At 46.9% G+C, this 15,445-nt stretch overlaps 2 protein-coding genes across 5 annotated transcripts in view; both read left to right on the forward strand.

The window, feature by feature from the left end:
- The window catches only part of LZIC (leucine zipper and CTNNBIP1 domain containing), a 382,321-nt gene that overhangs the window by 16,123 nt on the left and 350,753 nt on the right, over window positions 1-15,445 (forward strand). The gene's annotated exons all lie outside the window — the stretch shown is intronic.
- CASZ1 (castor zinc finger 1) overlaps window positions 1-15,445 on the forward strand; it is an 88,507-nt gene that overhangs the window by 295 nt on the left and 72,767 nt on the right. The window lies entirely within an intron of this gene.

The following is a 15,445-nucleotide window of genomic DNA, read 5'->3' on the forward strand; positions in this document are numbered from 1 at the left end:
GTCGCCCCGTCCGTGCCCCCTCCCCGCCCTGCTTTCTCCTGCGAGCGGCTCTTCCCGGCGTACCGGCCGAGCGGCAGGGCTCCGTTGGCTATAAATAGTTTCTCTTAGTTTAAAAAAGCCAGCAAGCACAGCTGACGGGCTTCGTGTTTCGCGCAGGCTTCGAGGTTGTCAGTTGTTGGGGTGTTCTTTCCCTTGCTTTTTTCTTTGGGAGCGAGAGCGAGCGAGCGAGCACACGAAACCGTTAATTGCCCCCTCTTCTCCTCCAGGGAAAAACTTTTTTCCTTGCTTCCAGCGGAGAAAAAAGTTGTCGGTGCGTGTTCAGGGAAGAGTTGTTTGACAAGGGTGATGGACAGCTTGTCACTCACCGGAGGAGGGGGCTTGTTGTAAAATCGTTGACGGTGTGCATTTCCGAATAGCTTTTCCACGCTCGCTGGAGATACGGCAACGTAACAGCCAGGCAGGCGGCTGGGACTCGCGGGTGGGGGGCTCGCTTGATGTCAGGTGCGAAGCTCCAGATGCTGTTTCACTTTTCTTTTAGTTTTACGGAAGTTGCTCTCTCCGGCCTCCTCATCCTCCCTCCCACCCCAGCTTTTGTATATTCTAGAGAGGTCACAGAGAGGGTTTCGCTGGATGTTAGAATCTAGGATTCTATTTTGTCGCTACTGAGAACATGGAGCCGTGTGAGTTTCCAGAGCGGTGGCGGGGGCGGGGGGGGGGAATAGGCGAGAGCGAGAGAGCAGGCAGCAGAAAGGAGGAAGTTTATTATGTGGATTTTCTTAGATCACACGTTTGCCTTTTTCCTTTCCTTTTGTGCTGTGAGTGTGTGTGTGTTTTCCCTTTGTGTATATTTTTTTCCTCCCTCTCCCTCTTTAATTATTTTTTCCTCTTTCTGTAAGCTTCTCCCATCCTGTCCATAAAGGTGGCTTGTCAGGTTCCCGGCGTGCTGTCTAAATGAAAAGGAATTTTAATTTATTTGGGACACGCTGCTGACGGATGAGGAGGCTGCTTATTACATTTAATGAGCCTTTCCTCACACCTTGGCTCAATTGTTCTCATCCTTTCTGTGTGAAATTTATAGGGGAACGTCCAGGTGCTCCCCAGCTCCCTCTCCCCACTTTTGTTTATGGGATGGATAATAGCTGGGGCAGGTCAGGGCAGGGGGTCACATTCAGGCTACAACAGAACTGGCGGGGGGGGGGGGGGGTTCTGGCCTTCTGAGGTTCCCACGGCCCAGCCTGGGGTGGAGTTTACAGTGAGTTTCCTTTGGGAGTGGGGGCGGGAGGAATCCATGGCCTGGTATCTGACGGTATCGGAGAACTGGCTTTGGAGGAGTTATTTTGGCTGAAGAAAATCGTGGCCCAGGATTGCACCTAGCCATGATTTGATGCTTCTCTAAGGAGAGTTTATTTTGGAGGCCTTAGAAGATGTCTGAGATTTCCCTCTAGTCCCTGCCTGCCTGAAACAGTGAGCAAGTGAGCATGGACTGCCCACGTTCCAACTTTTTAGACACATTCATGGGTTTATGCCATATATCCCCAAACTGCATTGTTTTTAACACCACACAAATGCTTCTGGGACAGCAGCCATCTTCTGATGTTTTGTTTGTTAGTCCTTTTGGTTGGCAGTGGGGTGGGGGTGCATGGGGGTGAGGAGGAGATTTCACAATCTATTTGTCTTTTATCGTGTTATAATTATGAATGGAAGACTGGAACATTTTGAGAAGTAATGAATCAGCAGTAAATGATTGTTGTTGTCACACTGCCAGTCACCCCCTTATCTTTCTCCTTCTGCCCCTCCCCTATCAAAAAACATAGTAACTACAGTTACACACCAAACCAGCTTGTGCCCAGTGATCCAGCATGTATGAGACTATTACTAGGGATTTGTGTCATAACTCATAAGTCGTAATAAAATGGTTGATGATTGACTGGCCTCAACTTTGCACCTGCTATTTTGGTTTAAAAGAATGGAGGTTAAATATGTGTGCTTTTAATTTTTTTAAACTTTAATTTTATTTAATTATCACTGTATCATGCTAGGAATTAAAAGCACCAGGAAGGACTTAATGTGCATTGTTTTGAAATGTTGCTTCTAGAATAATCCAGTCTTGGGTGTGTGTGTGGTTTTATTTTATTTTATTTTTTTCCTTTTATTAGGTCAAGGGCCTAATACGTAGGCTTGATATGTACTTGCTAAGGGCGTGTAGGCACTTCTCTTGTTTTATTAGGAAGTTGAAAAATGTAATTGAATGGGAAAAAGAGTGATTTCCTATGTTGGCTCTAATTTTAAGGTATGACAGAAAAACTTGATTCTTCAGAGTCAGAATGAAGATCCTAAGCCATATTTTGCAATTTTCTTGGGCCTACATCCAAGACCTTTCATTAGCTCCCTGCTTAGGCAAATCAGTGTCCCCTGATGATAGCTATCGTCTGATGTCCAAGAAAGCTCTCTTTTGCAGGCAGGTCAAGAAGCCCTCTTGATGTGCCTCCATTGCTCCAGCACTCCGTGTTGAGCTCTGAGAGAGCTGGAGTCCAGCTGATTATGGCTTCTCTGTCACACGGGCAGGAAAACACATGTCGGCCTCCCATGTGCATCTGCTGGAAACAGAATTCTTACGTAGATGGGCCTGGAAGTAGAAGACATTGGCCCAGCCCTGGGATAAGGCCCCAGGAACTGCACTGAGGTTACCATTATGGTAGGCCTGCAGGTGAACCCATCCACTGAGACTAATGCCATTATTCTGTTGGCACCCTTATCTCTCAGGGGGATCTGTTAGTCTCCTTGAGTCCTTTGTGACACAAGTGCTGTCAGTGACTTTGGAGCTATAGTTGAAAAGTGTCAGGCAGAAGCAGGAAAAAAACCAGAATTATTATGGTTAGAACAAGTTAATCTACCTTTAGGATGCAGGCAATCATAATTACTTGGATTCATTGGTCTAACTTTTTTCAAAAGCCCACTAGAATGCCTAGACTGTAGGTTTTCGTCCTGTTCTGTGACACCACCCTGTGAATAGAGAACTAGATTTTTTTTTTGAAGACACTTATAAGACAGAGGTTAGTGGAACAAGGACAAAACTGTCTTCATCTTCTTTTCCAGTCTGCCGACTCACCTGTATGGAAGTTTTTGTTACCTCTGATGACTAGGCAAGTTGTTAAATGCAAGACTGTATTAGCATTCTTTTAGCAGCCAGAGACTTTATACCATCTTTGAATGCTCTCCACTTTTTCTCTGCAAACAGTTTTTAAATTATGTTATTATGTGCTTATTTATATTCCACCTTTTTTTCCATCCTGGGATTCCAGGCAAGATGCACGCGGTCTGTGGCTGTCTCCTTTCTAGGCAGAAACTGGTCTAGACTCTACCTATCTTCAAGGTGGCCCACCTCCTGTGCCATCAAATTATATAGTCCTCTGCTGCTTGTTAGAGAAGAAACAGCTTTCTTGTGCATGGTAAATGGAGACCATCCCATAATTTTCAAGGAGCTAGTGTACCAATAAATTGTTGTAATAATCATTATTTTCTGTATGTATATGTGTGCAATATTCCATGCTTAATTTTGTAATTTTTATACAGAATTCAGTTTTCATTCTGAAGTAGCAGTTGCTGGGTTTCAGCCGCTGTGAAGATGGGCTATTTGATACTGTGTCTCAAAATACTATTTTCAGCGGGGGTAGATATTTGTTGGTGAGGGGGTTCAGTGCCCCATATTCCTTCTTTCCTCCTCCTGCATAGCAGAAATAGGGTAAATTATGCAAACAGAGCCTGTTCACTTAACTTAGGCAAACTGCAAAAATTTTCTTTTGCACATGCAAAATCGGGTACTCTTAACTGCCCACATGGAACAAATATGGTTTTCTAAGCCATTCCTCAATTTTAAAACATTTCTGAAAGTAATCAAATCCTAACTTTTTTTTTTTTGAGAGGGTGGATGAAAATATCACTTGATGCTGAATTTAAGAAAGCTAGTCACCTTTGTAGAGTAAGTCTCCATTAAGCCACTATGCTACAGTCTAATACATTTTTGAGGAGGTCTTCTGGTTTTCCAATAAGTAAGTGTTCATATGAATCCCAAATTAAAATATACGTGTTTCGCATTATGACCTTCCACCTTTCTATTAAAAGTGTAGGTTTAGAGGGATATTCTGGGATTGTCGACTAGGAGTGAACACATGTCAGTTAAGAAGAAGAGGGTATGTGTTAAATTTACCTTTGTAATGTATTCACTCAGTTTTCTAATTGTTTTATTTATATTCTGGGATGCTTCACCCTTCCTTTGCTTCACCTTTCTAAAAAAGGTCAGTATAGTAGAATGGAATCTAGTTTCTCTGTTCCAGTGCAGTGATCAGCAGATCCTTCCTGAGACCTTTCAGGGGACGGCTTCACAAATTCTAGCCTTCCATATTGGGGCCTGTCTTTTGTTGAGTCAGAGTATTTGAACATTGAAATGGTCAATATCAGGCTTGTAAAAAATGCATGTGTTTTAAACTAGAACATCAAAATAACCAATTGGAGCTTGGTACAAAAGTGAAACACTTAGAATAAAAGAATTCTGAGCCATAATCCACCCAAAAATAATTCATGGTGACCTAATTTCAGCAGTGTATTTTTGGTGAGCGAGAGGGTCACCCTTTTGTTTGATATTAAGCCACTGAAAATCAAAGATCCTTACCAATTTTCTGCAGATTCCCCAACATGTGAATACCTGTGTGAGTCTGTGTCTGTGTGAAATTCAAATTTGTTGCTATGATATAAAGCCCTTCCCATATGCTCAATGTGTCCAGATAAAACAAAGCTCAAATTGAGGCATTGTTGAGCTGCCAGAGAAGAAGATGTCCATGCCAACAAGCCATCACTTGGAACAACTCTCCATAGTTCTTTACTCTCTGTGCTTTATGCCCTGTTGGTATTCATAGGAGGGCTTTCTTCATTGATTGGAGGAGACAGTAGTTGGGCAACAAAGGTAAAGGACCCAACTTACTTGGCAGGAGGGGCCTTTAGAGTCATAATACTCTTAAGGGCTGTTCTCTGTATAGTATCAATGCATTTTGATTGGTTTCTCATGATTGTTACTTATAAGGTACCGTATAATGGCTTTTCATTTAACATTCAGAAACATTTTAATAAGAAAAACAAAATATGAACAGAAAGAATTAGATCATTAAGCAATACAATTGAATCCTCCACGATAGTCAAGAGCAAACATCTAGCTGAAGGGATGTGTTTTAATGGAGTTTATGAAACCCGAGCATAGGAAGTACTTAATGCACCTCCAAAAGCAGAGAATTCCTCTGGAAGGTTGCCTTCTCTAAGAAGGCCCTTGCTTTGGTAAGTGCCCCTCAAAAAAATCTCCTGTTGTTAGCATCAAAAGCCAGGCCTCCTCCTCAAGTTGGGTTCTGTAGGCTTAAAAAAAAAAGGAAAAAGCATGCAATAACACCAATACCATGCTGTCTTCAGCTAGCAGAGAATCTGGAACCTGTGGATCTATTAGTGTTGAAAGGCAAACAATTACCTTTTTGCCAGGAGATGGAGATGGTCTACTTGCATTCCTGTGATGGAGGGACCTTCTCATGGGATGGAGAGACCATAAGAACATAATGCAAGCTCAGGTAGATCAGGCCAAGGCCTATCTTAGTCCAAAATTTTGTTTCTCACACTGACCAAGTAGAAGCCTTCAGGATGCTGGCAAGCAGTAACTGAGGCATATCCCTCTTCCACTGTTGGTCCCCTGCAACTGGAGATGCAAAATTAATAGCCCTTGATAGACTTGTCCTCCAAACCATGCCTGCTTCTCCTTTGTACTTTTAAGAAAAAATTCCTCCTTTGGGCAACAGAGCAGCTGCTTCTTGCCTGCCTCTTCTCTGGGGCATCCAAAACAGCAATGGTATCTTTTAGTGTGAAGGGGAGAGGTGCTGGGCCAGCAAGTGTCCAGTCTTGTTCAGCAGGGCTAGACTGAATTCTCCTTCTGCAAGAAAAGCCAGGAAGAGTGCAGGAATGTGCTCTTTTCCTTTATTTTTCATCCCCTGTCGTTTTTCTCATTCATCATCTAAGAAGAGGGGTTACAGCCAGACTTTTTCAACCAAGGGATGCTCTCTAACCTAACCATGGGAGTTACAGTTCAGTATCAAGAGCTGCATTTGGTTGGGCCCCATTGTCCCAATCCCCTTCTGTCAGAACGAGGTCCAATCACAATTCAGTTCTGGGAACGTGCAGATGAAAAATGCTGGCCCAGGAAATGTAAGGGAAGGGGAAGACTGTCTTGTCATCCTGAGGCACCAGACAGGTTGACAACTCCCAAGGGCAGCAACATCAAAACAACCGCCCGCTTGTTCAGGATGTGGTCAGGCAACCATTGATACAATCATTTCCACGTTGAGGGAATGGCTGATTTTCAAGAAAAAAGGAGAAGGGGACAGGGGCAGAACTAGCAAAAAGTGTTTTTTTACCTGGCTAGAGCCCATGGGTCCCAATCCTGCCTGGTCGTGGGCTTTGGTCATGCGTACACCCTCTGGTTCACTGCAGACCGGATCAATTTGGACGTCTTCAGCAATAAAAAATGCCGATGTCGTCCTAATTCACCAGGCCCCGAGATGACAGCAAATTTACATTTTTTAATTAAACTAGCAGCCAGTTTTTATGAGAGGGGGCTGGGTTATGCAAATCAAATGGTTGTGTACGAAAGATTAGGAGAGTTTGGGAATAAATTCCGCAAATGCTAATAAAAAAGAGAGCGCGAGAGAGGAAGAGAATGAGTGAAAGAAAGAAGGGATATTGTTCCATTAGCCCCGTTTAGACTGATTTCCCTGGAGAGAAGTAATGGGGGGAGGGGGGCTTGAAGCTTTCAAAGACAGCATCAATTTCTAGGATGGAAGGCTCTCCTGGACGTTGACCCCTCCCAGAGGAAAGTGACAGCAATGGCAAGGAGAAACTTATTTCCTGTTGCATTAACGCGACTGTCTTGCTGAGCCTGTGCAGTAAAAGGGCTGCAAGGGAGCTGCTCCACATACTTGAGCCGTGGAGTAGGAAAGCAAAGGTCTGGGGGTTGCCAGCCAGCCTGCCCCCCACCACGTGCAGATTGAAGATGCTTCTTGAATAGCCCAGGGGCAGTACAGGAAGGCATGATTTGCAGCAGTACAGTGTTGTTTGAAGCTGGCAGAGGCAGGTGGCATGAACCTTGTTCCGAGAGGATCACCTGAAGCTTTCTGAGACCCTCTTAGGAGAAATTGGAGCTTAGGTGCGCCACTGTTTAAACTTTAGCGTGAATTCAAGAACCTTCCCAACTGGTAGGCTTCTGCTGAAGTGTGTTTGTGGCCGCAGCCTCTCTCATTCTGCGCATCTGCAGTGGGTGGTTGAGGCACAATGTTCTTCCTTCTTGTTGGTGCTGAGTTCCTGCACTGGGCATAGTCCTTGTGACATTGTGCTTTCTACTCTCATTGTGTTGTTATGGAACAGAAGCCGATTTTGCTGAGAATTTATAACAGGACTGTCTGACCAAAGAAGAAGCATTGGTTGGTCGCACATCAGCTGGGAGGGTTGCTACAGGGATGGCAGCTTCTAGGAAAATTGGCACACCAAGGCTGAGAGATCCCCAAAGGAGCAAGGTGGGAGGTGAGGCCCTCCAAAGTTTCAGGCCAGCTGGGATGCCCACCAAGCCAAGCACTGAGTTAGTTAGTTTATTGTGAGCTGCTGGGCATAGGCAGTCAATTTCCATTGACTTGGATTGCCAGCATCTGGCATTTCACATCTTAACATGCACACGACAACAGTGAAGATCATAAAGAGCGCTGCTGACCCAGAAGCCTGCTACCCCTTTTTTCAGATGCCTTGTTCAGAAGGGACCTGGCTTGCTGGCCCAATCATTTCAAAACTTTTTCTCTTCTGGGAGCCATTGGTGCTGCCGGGTTGCGGTTTCAATCTGAAACGGGCCCTCCGATATCTGCAAGCCAGCCAGAGCCTGTGCCAGTGGTTGAAAGAGAGGGATCGAGAGGATTCCCAAGGTTGGGAAGTACTTGGAGTTTCCAATCCTGGGGCAGTTTCAGACTCAGGATGAAAGGCAGGCAGCCCTCAAAGGCTTCAGGGAGAGTGAGAGTGGAGGGATGACAGCTGGCTGGAACGCAAGGCCCGGGGGACGTGAGGTTGGCAGTCAGGTCACACCAGGTTCACTTCCTCCTAGGTGACTTTGCCACAGGGGGAGGTTGGGCTACCTGCTTCTGTCTTTTGTCACGTGGGTGTGATGATTCATGTCCACTGTTTTTTGACTGCACACATTAACCTGGGTCCTGGTCTGGCTCATTTTCTGGATTTGCATGATACACTGAATCACAAGCTGAGCAAATTGTCTGGGTTCACCTAATCAAAAACCTAAACAAGATTAAGACTAATCAAACTTAGCATTGTGTAAGAACAGCTTTGGGCCTTTAACTGAGTCCCGCATGTGTCGTGTGAACTGTAGTGACTTCAGGTGCCAGCGATCCAGTCAAATAGTGCTCGTGTGTAATCCACCGTTCCCGTGCATGTGGGTGCATAAGAAGAGATACCTGCCGTGCTGGGGTTACATTTACAACTTTTCAGCTGAGATATGCGGTTCTCCAGGCTGAGCAGAGCCTGGAACAAAATTCAGAGGTCTGGCCTTCAGGTCTTGCTTTCACTGGGTGTGTGTGTGTGTGTGTGTGTGTGTGGCAGGAGGGGGGGTAGCTAGGGAACTTCTGCTGGAGATCCAACAAGCCAAGGATCTCCCCACCATCCCTCTGCTTGTTAAAGGGGAGTCAGAACCTGCTAACAAAAATATGGATCGCTGTATCTCTGAAGTGCTGCTCTGGATGGGCGGGGAAATAGATCAGGGAGCAGACTTGTTTGCACTTTAGATTTGCTCCAACTGTTGCCTATAAGGTCTTCCTTACTTTAAACATTCCTCTGTGTCACCTTCCTTGATCCGCTGATAGCATGGCTGGTTGAAGGCTTTATTTCTGAGCAGTTGTATAAAATGTTGAGGGGCAGGGTTTCTGTTCTTTCTGCTAGTTCTGGAGAAGTGTGCGCAGTGAAAGACGGGGAGGCATGTTTACTCTTGCTGCAAGATGGGGACACTCCGCTGTGCTTCTGCAGGACAGCGGAGGTAGCAAGGAAGTTGCCACCCTGCCAGGATTATGTTACTTCTACTCATCTTCAACGAAGCTTTTAAAACTTTTTAACCGAACACTGATGAACAAAGTGCTGAGGGTTGGGTGGAAAGTCGCTCCCAATACGGGCACCAGCCAGTGGAGGCTCAAGCCCATTCTCCATCCAGTTGCGACCGACCTGTTCTCCGTGGCCGTTTCCTGCTGCCAGTGCGTAGCCACGTCCCGTTGACAGATATTGCTGCTTGGGAGATGCAGTATTCCTAACTCTGAAGGCACTCCCATGAATTCTGTTCTGGATCCCTCCGGTTGTCAGCGCAATAAATTAATATCCTGGAAAGACCCACAGCTGTGTATTGTAGGTGGAGCTTTTGTCGGCTATACTGCGCTCTCCTCAAATGCAGGGGGTGGATCAAAAAAGTATCTGAAGCATAATGGAAAGATGCTTCTCCTCCCCGTCCCTGTATTATTCCTTAGTACACATTTAATTTGTAAAGGGCTGTACAAATCCAAAGGAGGAACCCTGCTGTTATCTCCATTTTACAGATGGGGGCCTAACTTACATTTGAAAGATGAAGGGTGTTTCATCTTGCACAACACTGGGAAATTTGTAATTAATGTGGCTGTTACTTCTGTTGATGGCTCTAGATCAAGTGGTGACAAACATTTGGTTACAAGCCACTGCAGACAACACATCAGAGGCAATGGTTTCTGGCTGCCGGTGATCTTCACCTGCCGTCTCATGGGTTTCCACGGATTTACTCACTCAGGTGCCATCAAAGGTGTGGAGACCCCTCCCAGTATACACGCACGTGTTAATCCTCCACAAAGTCTTTTCAGTTCCAGCTTTCTCACACTCAGGCTCCGTGAGTACCTTGGATGCCTCAGCTTTGCTGGTGCCAGTTGGTCTCCCTTCCATTGGATTGCCCCCCCCCCTCCTTTTGAGCATCTCTCTTGGAGGCAGGCATGTTCAAAACCCAAAACCTGGTAGGTGCTCGGGGCTTCTTTGGAAGATGGCAGGTTGTGAAGTCATTTGTTTGCTTTTCTGTTCATTTATTTTGCCTTTTGTTTTTGCAAGAACGTTCTGTGCTGGGAGATGCACCAGCCAGCCAAGTCCTGGGCAAAGACAGTTGACAGAGTGTGTGCTCCAAACTGGTTTAGGTCTCCTTACCTTCTGGATGGAAAGTGGGCGGGGGTGGGGTGGGGAGGGAAGCAAAGGTGGATGCAAAACACAACGTGTTGCTTTGGCCCAGTGGCGGTACTAGCAGTTGTCCACCCTTCAGACGTCTTGGACTCTCCCCTGCCCGCTCACGTCTGCCCATTTTTTTTTCCTCACTTCCCCTTGTGTGCATCCAGGGAAAAGCCTGTTGGATGCTGCCCACCTATTCCAAAGGGACCCAAATTGCAAAGGCTCTTATGAAGTAAATGAGATGGCTGTCTTGGGAAGCTGGTTTGGGGGTGCCTGATTTCTGCTGCTTTTGGGGAAAGGTGCAGATGGGATTGTCTGTCTCAGGGGTGGCGCCTGGCTTGGGCAGAGTGGCAGCATTTCTCGGGTGGGGCTCATCCACTTCCTAAAGCTGCTCCTTCGCCTTGTCTTCTAACTAGCCTCCAAGTGCCTCCTGTAGGTCTCTCGGGCAGCCGGTGCTGCCGTTAGTTAACTGCTGCTTGATTGCTTGGAGAGCAAGGGGGGGGGGAGAGGTTTAGGCCCACCAGAAAGCAACAAGATTATGATTCCTGTATGATGGAAATGTATTCCCACCCATATACCGTACATGACCAGCTCTGCAGCATCCCGGGAGTCCGCCTTGCCCAAATGGAGCGCTGGCATGCAGAGCCATTCAAAATGGCTGCCATGGGGAACCCAGGGGCCCTCTGTGGCCCTCAGCCCAACTTTCCAGAGCCTAGAACGGCCCGGGTCAGTTTCCCTCCTCCCCCGCCCAGCCAGTCCCGCTTCCTCCCCTCCCCACCAAGAACGAGCGGCAGAACGAGCGGCATTCTCCTAGGGAAATGCAGTTTGTTTTGCCAGGGTGACCTGTTTAATCATCTCATTTTCTGGTGGCCGTTTATTCCTTGTTACCACGGTTACGGCCCCATTAAAGGGAGAAGCAATAAGGCAGCGAGTCAAACAGGTAATAAAAACATTAAAGCCATGTGCGTATCGGCCAGGAGGGGAAGGCGCGCAGTGAGACGCGACGGGCCCACGCCAGAGAGGCAGCGGGGTCAGCAGCATGAGGCAAGGGGACCGAGAGCGAAGAGGAATGGGGGATAACTTCTCCAAACTCCAGGAAAAGTTTCCCCCCCTTTTTAAAGGGGAAGCATCAGCACCGTCGCCTGTCCATGAACCCCCTTTCCCAAGGTTCGTCATACTTATAGTGATGAACATCAGAGCTGTGTGACTATGAGCATGGCTCGTTCCCAGTATCGCCCACCGCGCTGCACAAGTTAAAATGTGTGCGGTGCGGCCCGAGATAATCCCCAGCACTGTCGACGCGAGGCAGGAAGTGTGGTAGCACTGACTGTGCAAACCCTTTTCTCTCTTTCCCCATCAAGGAATGCTTGGATTCATGGGGGGGGGGTCTTAGTATTGCCGGGGGCATAATTCATTTATTTTGCCGGCTTATTTTTCACCCTTCTCCTCAACTCAAGGTGGCTAACAGGTTGCTCCAGTGCGGAAGAGGCTGTTTTTTGCCAAATTGTCTTTTTCTCAGCGCAGAGAAAAAGGGACTGCTGCTTCTCCAGCTTGTTAGATTTGGTTTTAGTACAGCACATGCGTAATACTCGCTCATGCTGTTTCCCCCCCACAACAACCAGCCTGCAAAATAGGTAGGACTGAGGGAGAGGGACTGGCCCAGGTCATCCAGGGAGTTCCCGTGGCTGAGGGTGGACTAGGCCCTGGGACTTCTTCGTTAAAACTGAGGGGTTGTCAAAGGCGTGCAAGCGTCAGGGTCGGTGCCTTCTGTCTGGCCATTGGCTAAAAGGAGATGAGCAAGTCTTGAGTAGAGAACAACATCTGAAGGACCCTTGTGAGTATGGATGGGATAACCTGCTTCCTCTCCTCTGTTTCCCCCAGGCTTTAGCATGCTGGCTTTGGTGAGAGAGGGCTTAGAATATCAGAAGACCTAGGAATAATGCACTCTTTCCATACTTCGACATTTATTTATAGGTGTACAATTTGTATCCCGCCTTTTGCTCTGCGGGGCACTCAAGGCAGAGGTGGGATAAAGGGGAAAATAGTTTTCCCTACCACGTGGCGGCAACTTCCCGTGAAATGAAGGGTCTCAGTGTTTCCACAGTCCTTGGGCTTAAATAAGTGCTAGTTTGGGTCAGGATGTTTCTTTACTTCACAGCTGTAAATAAGGGAACTGCAGTATTCTTTTTCTTCCTGGAGATGTGTAAGCTTACTCTGCCCTATCCCCACTTGTGCTTCTGGAGAATACCCAAAGTAGTTCATTGCAGCAGCCCCCCCCTCCCCAGTTCTTATGGCAGCACCATAAACTTGGCAGAGATAGGCTCATTTGGGGGGGGGGGTTACCTGGCAGAAAGAGCCATCGAGCTTAATGGGATTTATTTCTGAATAATGAATTACAGTGCTTGAAGCTTCCGCCCCTGCCTTGTTACTTTAGGAATAAGGTTTCTGTGTGCGTATGCGTGTGTTTTCCCCCTTGATGTTGTTTTGGGTTTTACAGCTGCTTTTTCACCAGACTTTTTATCAGAAAACAAATTTGCGGTGAGTGCAGAGAAAGGAACCAGAGTACTGAGTAAATATTCAACATATAAATGAACACCGTGACCTTGAAAGAGGAGGGAGGGGCAGGAAGAGAAAGCTTTAAAATGAAAAAGAATAGAAAAATGAGTTTGCAAATGTCTCATTAGGATTAGCTCTCTTTGTCACGAATCCTCGGTGGGGTCTCTTCAGGTTCAGCATTTTACAGGTTGGAAAAGTGGGACCGAGGCTCTTGATTTGTCCGGCACCACCCCAGAAACCCCAGGGGGAAGCTCTGTAAATGACTAAGGCTTATGGTGCAGTGCCATTCCAGTCCACTTGTGGGGAGAATAAACACTTCTCTGTTTTAAAGCTACTTTCTGATAGGGCTGTGGATTTCTACCTATAAAGCAGAGTGTTTGTTTCTGAGTCCAAAAAGATTCATACTTGTAGTTACAAAACATCACTAGCTGCTGTAACAATAACAGCAGTAACGATTACAACTATTTATTACTGAAAGGTTGGGTGATCGTATTTTAATAATTATTTTAAGCATGGTGTTCTTACACTTTGGAAAAGCTGTGTCGTCATCTTCCCATTAAAAAAAAACACCTGTCCATTTCCTAAAAAACCCAGCACTAAACAAATGAATCTGCCCTCTGCTGCCCCCACCTCCTCTGTTTCTTAACAATTGTTCAAACACACATACAAGCTGAAGATGTCTTTGGAATATATGATCAAAGTGGAAAAATAGCCCTGCGTCTTTCTGGCGAGGTCACTTTGAACTGGGCCTGCCCTCGTCACTCAGCGGCCAAGGTAATTGGTTCCAGTCGCAGCCGAATCCTCCTATTCTGGTTTTCCTTCTTGGCTTCTTGTCCACTGAAGAGCCGTACATTTTGACTCTGGAAAGGGCAGCCGGTCAGTTCTTGAGCTACACAGATGGTGTGTTATCTTTTCTCTCTTTTCTGCCTAAATCGTGTCCCAAGTCAGGCTGCAGTTTTGTGCAGACTTAGTGAGGGGTGTGTCTTTCAGGAAAGAGGTGTGGCCCAAAAGGGGTTTGGGCTTGGAGACTGAGAGGTCCAGAGTTCTGCATTTGGCTGCGAAGTCTGTCGTATTCCTTACTTGCAGTTGGGTGGCTAATAGGCTGCTCTTAGAAAGATGCTGTGTTTTGCTTCCTGGGTACCAATTAATTTTGCTCCCTCCCCTGTACACATGGGGTGGCTGTTAAATTCTCCCTAATCTGGAGAACAGGAGGTGGAGAAGGGGGATAATTGTATCCTTCTCTCCCCTTCACGCCTTCCCTGTTATACCCCTTTATCTCTGCTTGATGCAAATAAATGACTACTTCCACTTGCAGACAGTCAGGACACTTGGTAACCTTAAGTGGCTAGAATTCTGTGCAAGCAGATGCTGGGAGGCAGTGGCAGACACAGGAGAGGCCATACGATTTTGGTTCCATCCGTGGGGAAGTAAACTTCTTTGGTGAACTGCAGGGGAATGCAAAATGCCCTGCACCCCTGCTACTAGCTCTGCCTCCAGATTCCCCCCACTTTTCATTCTTTCTTCCTCCCTCCTTCCCCAGAACTTGTTATCTTCCTCCTCTTGCTGTTTATCGGCTGGTATTTGTTGAAAGGGACGGGCTGGGTACAAAAGATGAGTGTTGGGAAAAAAGAGGCAGGGGAACATGGCAGTTGCAAGCATGGACAATCCTTTGGCTTGTAGGCCCCTTGAACCACCCCTTATTCATTTACTAGTCTACTACTAGGTTAGACACCTGTGTTTCCTCCTCCTCAGGCTGTCTTTCAGGAGGTTAAATAAAAAGAATTCTTAATATTGAATTTTCGAGGGCTTATGCACACAGCTAGGATGCAGTAGGGAAAAAGAGGAGCAACCGCACCTTTCTGGCCCCATTCTCAGATAGGGAAGGAAAGGGGATCGCTCAGATTCTTCTAGAGCAAGGGGAAAAGGAACAAAACCTGGCTCAGCTGGAAACCAGTCAGAGCCATTCTGTTTGCATTTCAGCAACCGGAACCAAAGCAAAAGTCGCTGGCTCAGTCTCTTGGGACACCAGCTTCTTCCTGGCAGACGGATTGGAGGACTCCACCTTGGTCATGTCTGCTGACTCAGTGCTGTACTTCCTTCTGATTGTGGGGAGAATGGGGATAGGAGCCTCCTTCCTCTCTTTGTATAATTTATACTCTGCCACTCTGCCTAGACGGGTCATCCCCCGGTTCCCAAGCCTGCCTCCGAGGGCTTCTTCCCTTGGACCTCTTTCCCATTCCAGAGGGGAGCGGCCGGGGGTGGGTAGTTAAGTCAGAACTCTGAAACTGGGCAGGGAAAGTTCTCCATCCCATCTGGGGGTGGTAACCCTCATATGACAGCATGTTTACATGGACCATGCACCGTTCCTAGAGCTGTCAACTTCCCTGTCCGTGTTTTCACTGCCTTTGCTCCAGGGGTCCAGCTAATTTGCATGTTCTCTTCCCATAACATTCATGGCCAGATTGAGATGGAGACAAATAGGGGTAGGATTTCCTTGGCTGGGGCTCCACATTGGGGGGATCTGTGGTGGGGAAGAGAGGGGGGCAAACTCCCCGCAGCAGAGGTGTTAGCCAATCGCAGGTGATTAAAC

The sequence above is a fragment of the Candoia aspera genome, chromosome 18 (genome assembly GCF_035149785.1).
Source record: "Candoia aspera isolate rCanAsp1 chromosome 18, rCanAsp1.hap2, whole genome shotgun sequence".
NCBI lineage: Eukaryota > Metazoa > Chordata > Lepidosauria > Squamata > Boidae > Candoia > Candoia aspera.